This window comes from Chelonoidis abingdonii, chromosome 1 (genome assembly GCF_003597395.2).
Source record: "Chelonoidis abingdonii isolate Lonesome George chromosome 1, CheloAbing_2.0, whole genome shotgun sequence".
NCBI classification, from domain to species: Eukaryota; Metazoa; Chordata; order Testudines; family Testudinidae; genus Chelonoidis; species Chelonoidis abingdonii.
This window is the reverse complement of record NC_133769.1, coordinates 145,504,460-145,514,768: the sequence shown is the minus strand read 5'-3', so window position 1 is coordinate 145,514,768 and position 10,309 is coordinate 145,504,460. Positions and strand designations below refer to the sequence as shown.

The 10,309-nt window shown below is 50.6% G+C and overlaps 1 protein-coding gene across 1 annotated transcript in view; it reads left to right on the top strand.

Moving 5' to 3' along the window:
• Positions 1-10,309, top strand: part of LOC142046278 (uncharacterized) — a 117,403-nt gene that overhangs the window by 28,356 nt on the left and 78,738 nt on the right. The window lies entirely within an intron of this gene.

Here is a 10,309-nt window from a genome sequence, read left to right as displayed (position 1 = left end):
ATACAGTCTGCAAACAACCAAGAATGCTCCATTAACATTTTTACTCACTTAAGGGCCACAAGACCTTCTAACAATAACACAATAGTCACAAGCCCTTTTCAATACATTTTTTTTAATTTACAGCTACCAAGATTGATATGCATGTTTGCCGTTCAGTCAGCTCTACTTAATCCTTTTAGATTTCTTAACAATCGTCTTTTTCTTAAACAGGGTCTATAACTTTTTGTTGTGGGACCATTACGGGTCAATTAATGCTGTGAGCGCATTTTCCGGTTTGGTCATTTTTCTTTAAACTTGGTCAGGGTCTCCACGAATTGCCAGCATTTTTCAAGGTCATCTTGCACTAAATGTTCTTGAGTAAGCCAGAAAATTGCCTGCATCACTGATGCAATAACAGTAGTCTAATAAATTTTCCAACACAGTCAAACACAGCCTGAGCTTGCAGTTTATACCCATTGAAGCCAGGTCACAGTCATGCATGTACACGGTTACATGGATGCATCTATGACACCAAGCCTCTTAACAATCTTCAAAAGCTTCCCAGTCGAGAGTGATTAAGGACGACCCCAACAGCAATAAGGCAATAGTCCACATGATTTTTTCACTCACAACGTGGCCTGGTCAGTTAGTTCCAGCCAAGCCCTTCTACCTAAACTCCTCATCGCCGTCATCTCGTCTTTTCAACAATTGGTAGGCGTTGAGCAAATTCAAGGTGGCCCGTTTGTCTTCTTGTTTGAGGCAACATGTCAGGGCCTCTGCGTCCTCTAGAAAGGCATCTCGAGTGTCAAAAGTTTTCAGAAAGAAACAAATGTAAATTACAACGCTTGTTTTTAAGTTTACATAACCTGGTTTCCTCACCCCATACACACACACACAACACCACCCCTCTAACATTACTTCAAATTGTTCATTTACTGGAGCAATACTCTTCTGCTCACCTTGTCCACCAGTGACTTCCCCGAGCTGCGTTCGCCTTCTCCATCAATGAGCAGGCCATACACTCATTGGGGTGTCTCACAAGCAGTTGAGGTTTTGGGGTTGGTATGGCCAACGTAGGCCAAAGGGCTCCCCTCGCAGCTCCATCCTCTCCTTGGAACTGTTGAGATGTTCGCACTTTCTCCGTGGATGGTCAAAGTGCCCTCGGGGCAAATAAGTTTGAAGTTTACACAGGGATGGTGAAAGGAGTCCAATTCCTCTCGCATCTCCACTAGGTCTAAAACTGCAATTCTGGGGAAGAGATGCCTCTTGCCTGAGTGGGATTTATGGGGGTAGTGGTGCTGTATTTCTTTGATCTGGCAGCGGGTTGGTGGAGGAGTCTTAGAGGGCACATGACCTCTTCCTGGGTGGTTCATCAGCCCCAGAACCTGCGTATTTGGTCAAAACTTTCTAAGAGCGGTCCTCTTGTGGGGCTGAAACCGCATCCCAATGGAGAGGACATTGGGGAAGTTCATTAGAAGGGTCACACGGACCACTTGTGGACAGGCCACCGTGCCCAGAAACTCCCTTAGTTGTCAAATATTCCTCTTGGAGTGGGTCCCAGCAAGCTAAACCTCCTATTGGTAGAGGACAGTTGGAGAGTTCTAAGAGGGGTTACCTGATTGACTTCTGGAACAGGTCACCCACCCGCAGAATTCCCCCTCTTCGTCAATTTATCTCTCAGGGTGGTTCCTAAGGGGGCAAAACTATCCTGATTGGGAGGGAGGTGGGAGGAGTGTTCTCAGAGGGTCACATGAACACCTTGCTCCAGTTATGTGCTCTCTCGGAAGTAAATATCCCAGGGGGCGGACTTCGGACAGTGTCACATGGTCAAGGTGGGCTAATCGATTGATTGACAGTTAGGGCCTTACTCTTTTTGGGGCAATTCCTGTTTTGTCTTACGATTTGTTTAAGTAGTGCGAGGCAGAATGAGGGGGAATGGAGGGATTGGTGGGAAGTTTGGCAAAAAATTGAGAGGAAGGAAGGGGAAGTGGGCACAGCCACACCTCTCCCCTGCCAAGCTAGTCACTAACAGTCAATGTATTTTCGGAACTCACAACAGAGCAGAGTCTCAAGGGGGATTCAAGGGGATCAGGTATTGGTTACATAGATGTTTTCTTCTTTTTTTCAAGGGATTTTCCCTATACAAAAAAGACAGGCATGCGGATAAATGCAAGGTAAAGAGTATAAAGATTCCCCTTATCCAGTACTTTAAACAGTTTTCTTGAGGAAGAGCAAGCGGTAGGTTGGTGCCCGCCAGACATTGTGTGTACTATATGCCCTTGCCTTGTGCCTGTTCCTGAATTTCTGTGTCCCATAATCAAGAAAACTGTTTCCAAGGAGCCCTTTCCTCCTGTGACAGCACTGATGGGGCATTAGTGTGTTGCAGCTCATCCTGTTACTGCAAGAGAGTGTCATGGCCTACTCAGAAAGCCCTAAGCTCTGCCTCTACCACTAAGAATCATGGTCTGGGCAGGAAACCCAGGCCAGATGAAATTCACATTAAGACTCTTACTGGTACAGGTCTGGATCTGCGGGGCCCAGAGGGCGGTGCCTTGAATGGCGGGGCGACTGAGGTCAGCTCCGCCCGACAGGCCATCTGCACTGCCATGCCATGGCCTCCCGCTGGCTCTATTCATGATTTTAAATTTTGAATCACCAGCCCTGGGGCAGATGCCCCTTCCTCCCCCATGTTGGCGGCTGTGGGGGGTAGAGGAAAAGGGGCAATGATGTTAAAGCGCTGCCTTGCATGCATACGGTCTGGTCCAGTAGCACTGGTTTAGAGTATGTCGTACTGCCCAGCTTTCACCTGTGCCCAATTCTATTAGTAGAGAAACTGATTCAGTATTCAGATGCTGCTATAATTCTCTTCTATAAGATGATCTGAGTGACACAACTTGGTTCTAGTGAGTTGTCCTTGTCTACAGTTGTTGTATGTCATACTGCGGTTTCTCTTGTACAATCACCTTTGCACAAGGATTTCTTTTCCTGTGTAAAAATAAACCAGCCTCTAATGTCTCTCATTCATGTTCAATATGATATAGCATCTATTGGGGCAAGCAACAGACAGATACAGTTTGTACAGAACTTTTCCTTCCAGCTCCAGAGATTTGGGGGTACCGATGATCTGAGGCTGTGATAAACCTGACGTCAAGGAGCGGGGCTATCACTCATAGATGGTGATTGTTTGTTGCTTTTGAGTTTATATTGGATGTTTTAGCTGCCATAAAGACAGATTAAAACCACTGATAATAACTAAAAAGGCAGCGTGGGTTGCTAATTGGGTTCCTTCCGCAGTGATGCCAGCCTCTGAATCTATATAATTTTCCCTTCACTGCTTTGTTATTCAACTTGTCAGACAAGAGGAGCCCGGCGGTGCTTAGGTGCAGCCAGTGCAGTGAGAGGAGGGGACTTGGCAAGTCAGCTGGCAATGAAGGGACATCTCTCCACTTGGTGCCGTGGCTTCTTCTTCTCACAGTTCCAGACGTAGCAGGTAGTCTCCGCTGTGTTTCACAGGGAGCTGGGTTACTGGTCCGTAGGCTGGTAACTTTTAAGTCCTATTAAACCCAGTGTCTGGCTAGGCGGTTATGACTTTTCCTTCGGGATTGGACTTGCCACTGTTATCGAGGTTGTGTTACCTGGAGATTGACTATTCAATGACACCTAATGTGGGGCTGCACCTTAGAACCATCAGAGCTTACGAGCTGGTGCAATTGCAGTGATTCACTGATCAGCATCTCTCGTGGGCACGTTACAGCCATGCTCAGATCTGCACTGGCTGCCCAGCTCTGGTTGAGGTAAGGTGTCGGTTAGGAGTTTATAAAGTCCTTAATGGCTGGAACCGGCCTCCCTAGGGATCACCTTTCTCCTGTGGCGTACCGCCACCACTATGGTTAGCAGGCGGCACCTGACCTGAGTTCCCGTCTTTTAAGAGTAGGGGGTGGCTGACAGGGATTGTTCTGCTGTGAGGCCTCCCAGGACTCTGAAACTTGCTCAGAATTGGGTGACGCGTTTTGGGCACACAGGCAAGAAGACACTTCTTGGGACGGTAGGACAGGACCCAGGCTGTGCATCAGCATAATGAGAAAGATGGGGGGAAGAAGTTTCTGTAGGTGGCTGGCTGTCTGGCGAGTCCTGTTGAAATGGTCACGTTCTGCTGCAGGGCGTATTGAGTGTGTATACAGTGCCATCCAGGTGCCGACAGTTTCTTGCTATCGCATCGCCTGAGTATTTGTAAATCCCAAATACCAATACAATCAATCATTTGGTCCAATAGAAATGTCGTTTAGTCCTAAATCCAACAGCTCCAACGGCCAAGTCTTGGCTCCTTACTCCCTGCTTCACTTACTGAAGCAGTTAAATTTCAATTGAAGTGAGCAGTATTATCTAGAATAAACCTCAGACACGGTTCTTCCCAGAGAGGTGTGTGCATGTGTCTGGGCGTGCAGTATGCAATGGCCTGTGTTGCCAGAGGACTGGACTCTGCTAGCATAAGTTTTATCCTGCAAGGCGAACCGAGCCTCCCTCCCCCCGGGTTTCTGCTGGAGCAAGAACGCAGTGAATCCTAGATGGAGACTAGAGAAAGCCCGACCAGCACAAGCTGGCATGGCAGGGTTCTGGATCAGGGCCTCTTCAGGGCACCATTGGTTCCAATTCCCTCCAGGCGCCCGCTGCCCAGTTTCGGGAGGCGCTCTCATTCCTCCAGCACAGAAGGAGCTTACAGGCCCTTTGCCCTGCAGTGTCAAGCTCACGCGGACTCAACAACATGGGGGGGGTTGGGCTGGGGGTGGGGGAGACAGACCATTGAGTACATTAGAATGTTGTGGGCCTCTTATAGGACGATGAATCTGGCCCAGCTCCGCGAACTGATAGCAATAGGATTAAAATTCCGATGTGACCCAGATAATGATTAAAATAACTACGTCACTGGAAACAGTTGGGTTCGGTGTTAACACATGAGGTGATCCACTGTGCACTGGCGAGGGCATGAAACTGCTAGAGCTGTAGGCTGGTTCATGGGACCCTGTAGCCCGGCCGTTCGGGCCTCAGTTCCTCAGGTGCGGCGGGCCAGGGCACCTCCTATCTAGGCTGGCGGATGGGTTCCATGCCGTCCTGTACGTTGAGGGTCAGCAAAAAGGTCTATGGGCCTGGCCTTAGGCAGACGGCAGAGGCACCCAAAAGTTCAAGCTCAGCGGTCTCTGGTCACAGGGCTGAGCAAACAGGTCCAAGGCCCTGGCCCTTTAGGCAGGGCGGGGCAACAAAACAGTTCAAGCTCTGGCCCCTTCTGGGTCAGGCTCGAAGCAGTAGCAACGTCTGGAGCCCTGGCCCTTCGGAGGCGGGTGCCGGCCCAAACAGAACGGTTATACAGCTCGAGGGGTTTTGGGTGCAGGCCGGGATACTTGCACCCGCTTACGCGGTGGAGGGGACGCCAGGCCCACCACTCTCTGCGTTTCCAGCCCAGGGCCTGTCGCGAGTCGCCGCTAAGGCAGGTCAGTGGGGATCCGCGACCGAAACACACTGACAGGACGGTGATCAGTAGGGTCCAAACGCGAACACCATGACAGGGGTAGTCAGTGGGATCCTGGCGATGACCACACGGCCATTTAGGCTCGGGGACTTCTGCGGCCTGACTGAGTCAGCCACCCTCCAGGCACTTCCGAACTTCCCCCTCCCCTGGTACCTGTCCTCCGTCGGCGTTAATCCGGGGGTCCCAGACCATAGGTTCCTCAAGGCACTGGGAGGCGCAGGCTCTGGCGGCTTCCCTGGCAAGCAGGCGCAGTGTAGTCAGGCTGGGGTCCTCAGGATACCCGGCACGGGGTAGGTCCGGCCAGCGTCCTTCTCAGGTACTTGGCCTGAGGTAGGTGTCCGGCCAGCGCCTTCGGATTCCTTGGCTCGAGAGGTAAGTCCAGCCAGCGCTTCTCGGGATAGTGAGCACAAGGCAAGCGGGCCAGCGGCGAGCCTCGCGGCCTCCGATGTCTGGACTCGTTCGGCATCCTGGGCTCACTGAGCTCTGGCCCTGCTTTATTACTTCCGTTCCCGGCCCCTTAGACTTCCGGGGCTGAAACAGCGGGTACTGCCCATCCACGGAGGTTGCCGCTGGCTCATTCCCCCTCAGAGTGATGGCGGGGAGCCAGGCGCCTACCTTCTAAATGCCGATGTGCTGACCTGCGCTCCGCCTGAAGTTGTAATCAGAAATGTCGTCTAATTATGCTTAGAGGAAACAGTTTTATTTCCCAGAACAGCCAGTACACGCTGTGGATTAGGGCCTGATTCCCAGAAAATCCTGAGCAAACCAACATCTAGCGGTACTTGCGAGTTATAATTTCCAGCTTCCCAGAGTTCAGCACATTATAATGTGTGGGACTAGAGCCCATGACACGCCTATACCATGACCGAAAGCAGAGGATTCTATGGTGGCTTCTTAGGTAGTTCGCCTGACATATGCCGGGCATGGAACATTACTTACCCATGTGAGGGATAAATATGCAACGATTGTCTGGATCAGTGCATATAGCGTGACAGCACATCGTTCAGCTCGCGTTCTGTCATTTTATTGTTGGATTTATAGCAAGTTATATCCCTGGAATATTTCTTATTTTCCATGGGAAATTTGTCTTGCTTCACAATGATGCAGACACAGTGACATGGTGGTGCAGCATATACTTCCTCTCCAGTTGTAACTTGTGGTGACAGCATACATATAGTTATTACCAACCACTGCCTCAGCTCAATGTATTTTGTTGATGATGAGGAAGATGTGCATCATCCCTTTGATAGTTTTATTATTTCTAGGGAAATTTGAGTTTGGCCTTTCATGTCACGACACAATGCCATGAGGGAAGTTTTAACAATATAGGGATATCCCCCATGTAGTTCTTGCACACTCCCCTGGCTGCCTCATGTGAATACTTAGCGGCTTACCCATCCTCTCACCCTGAGCAGACTTCTGCCATCCATTGCCCAGCAGCTGCCTCGCTCCTCTCCTGGTTCAGTTCCTCGACAGCGGGACCTGACTGAGAAAGTCTGACAGCGTCACTGACGCTATTCATGCCAGGCCTGTCCCTACTGCACACACAGAACTTCTTACTGGTCGGGGTGGTTACAGACAGAGATACTGCGACGACCTTGACCTCTGACCTGACATTCCATCATTATAGAAACATCTATATCAGCTGTAACCGACGACAGCGATTGTTTAGCCTTTTAGTCAAACGAGTAACCACTTCCCTTGCTTCCTTCCCCCCACAACATTCTCTGCCTGAGACTGGAAGCCGTGCCCCCTGTTCTAGAGCCCCTCCTTCTCCTCCCCATCTCTCCGTTCACTCCTGCCCCTCCCACTCTGATTCCCGATCCCGCTGCTATCCACACCTCCACTTCCCCACTCCAATCACTACCTCTGTCCCCCCTGCTCCAGGAACCTTCCACTACCTTTCCTGTCCACTCGCACAGACCACCCCCCTACTCCATCCTGACTCCACCATCCTCCCCAATACTCCCTCATGTACCCCTGTTCCAGGCTACTTCCCCTCCCTCCCGTCCTCTGCTCCACACCCCCCCCTCCTCACTCTTTTGCTGCTCTGCTTCAGGCCCCCTCACTCCTCCCCTTACACATGATCACCCTTCCCCACCCCACCTCCTCCTGCCCTTTTAGAGCCCCCTCTTCTCTCCATGCGTCTTTCTGCCCCCTCTCTGCTTTCTCCCTTCCCCTCTTTCCCTCCTGCCCGATTCCTCACCCCCCTCACTTCTCATTGTCCCCCACTCCAGACCCCCTCCTCTCTCCACCTCACCATGCAGACCTCCTTCTCCTCCCCTCCCTCCTGGCCACTACTCAATAACCCCCTCCAACCCCATGCTCCCTGTGCTCCCTCCAGTCCACCCTGTGCTCCGTTTTCACTCTCCTTCCTGCCCCAATTTCAGATCCCTGTCCCCTCCCCTCCCTTCTGACCATCTCTCCTGCCTCCCTGTTACTCCAGTGCAGACCCTCTCCCTGCCATCTCGCTGGCTTCAGCCCCAGTGACAGTGACAGGAGATGGCGCCATTTGGTGCCTTTCATCATGTTCTCATGAGACAGGTAAAAACACCCCAAACCACCAGAATGGGGATAAAATGGCAAGAGCTGCAGCACTGACAGTCCTGAGTGTGAGGCCCTGAGACAGGATCAGGTAGAGCCATGAGGCAGCTCTGGGCATGTCCCATTCTCCTGGCTCTGGGCGCGGATCCCCTGCTGCCAGGCGCTGACTCTGCTGTGATAACGCTGGGGAGGGGGCTCCCTGCTCGCTCTGACCCTGCTCTGTGTCTCTCTTTGAAGGTGCTGATGATCTGAGACTGGCGGACGGAGGCAGCCCCTGTGCCGGGAGAGTGGAGGTTAAACACCAGGATCAGTGGGGGACGGTGTGTAGTGATCGCTGGGGCATGGCAGATGCTCGAGTTGTTTGTAAGCAATTGGGATGTGGAGCTGCTGTCAGTGCCCCTCCCCGGGCTCATTTTGGAGCAGGATCTGGACCAATTTGGCTGGATGAAGTTGCCTGTGATGGTACCGAGTCTGCGCTCTGGCACTGCAGGAACGAGGGATGGGGTCAGAGTGACTGCAATCATGGAGATGATGCTGGAGTGACATGTTCAGGTAAAAATCAGCCAGCTCGGTCGTGAAAGGCAAATCCCCTGAGACAAAAGGGCTTGAACCCAGAGGGCATCGTGTGCCTGTGACCCTAATGAGAAATGACCAAAAACAGAGCGAATTCTGTAATATTTATAATTACTGAGCTCTAGTTATTACTGTTCATGTCTCTGGTCACTAAGGTGCCCTCTGTGTGACTGTGAAGTGTTTTCATTGTGTCATTTCCAGTTGTTTCAGTGCCACGTCTTTCCTTTCCCTTTCCCTCTGAATGGGTCTAAAAATAAAGACAGAAGAGAAAATGAAAAAGGAAAATGTCACTTAGGCTCCTGAGTTGCTGAGGCACTTTTGACAATGTTACACTCATGCCAAAATCCAGACCCAGACACCCAACTGCAGAGGTACAGAGGGTGAGGTATTTATGTATCCCTTTTGCCACCCTCATAAAGTGACCAAGGAATGGGGGGATTCTCTCAGCTTGGCCAGAATTAGATTTAGCCAAGGGCACTCCCCTGTCTGCTCTGTTACTTCTCACATTTTGGATCAACTAGTAATAGAAATTTTAAAACCTCTGATACACAGTGGATCCAGCATAGCATAGAGAGCTCAGCCAAAAATATACCTCAACCCTACACATCACAGGCATATCATATTATGGAGACATTTGTGTGACTCAGTAGTTAACATTACAGCTACAGACTCATTATAAGTTTTATTTTTAACTTCTCTTTTCTTAACATTTAGTAGGAATAATATATTCCTCTGAATATAGCACAAGGAAGAGAGAATATTTTACCATAGTTCCAAAAGTTTTAGTGGCTCCCCCTGGCAGTGGGAGCTCAGGGCAGTGTTTAATCTCAACCCTTTCCTGGATTTTGAGTGTTTCAGTTACAAACATCAATACACTCTTGACATGGGGGGAGGGATTGTATATAATTCCTTAGTATTTTTTAAAAATAAAATATGTGGTGTGGGCGGGAACTTTACAAAGATTCATTGTCGGGACTTGGAAACACTCAAGAAAACAGATTGATCTTCACCAATGTAAATTCCCTAACCTGGTAATAACAACTGCAATGCCTTGTGCTGCACACCTAGCAAGTGCACAGCAGGGAGTCCCTCTCCTCTGAGCCTCACCAGGAGGAGGGAGCTGCTCACAAACATGGTATGAGAGCAAAAGTCCCTTCTGTGCACCTTTCTGTAAAACTGCGCCTGCAACTCAGCTGGAGCTGCAACTTGCAGTGGGAAAAAAGTTCAGGTTTGTAACAGGGCGCTTGAAGGGGCAGGCGACCTACTGGTTGCTGCGTCTGACCTCCAGCCCCTTGTTTTCCAGGTTAAGTTGCCTCAGTATTTTAGGCAGTGGGGAAGGGAAACCCAGGCCCTCCCTCTCCACCCAGCTCACAGGCCAGGGTCCTGCATGCATCTACCCTTGAATAGGGGAGGTCTCCCAGCAGGGATCTAAATTCCCTGCCCCGGGCTAGTTTCTACCCCTGTCCCTTTTGTTTGGGGCATGACCCCTTTAGTCTCATTCGCTGGCGGCTTGTATTCCATAGCGCCCTCTCGTATATCTTGAGTGGCCTCCTGCTGCGGTCCCAGTCTCCTTCACGTGGGGCAGCTGCAAGTTTGTTGAGACTGAACCCCACAATGTCTCTGAACTTCAGGGACCCAGTTACCTCAGTTGCCGGAGGTTCCTAGGTCTCTTCCACAGTCCCCCTTGGC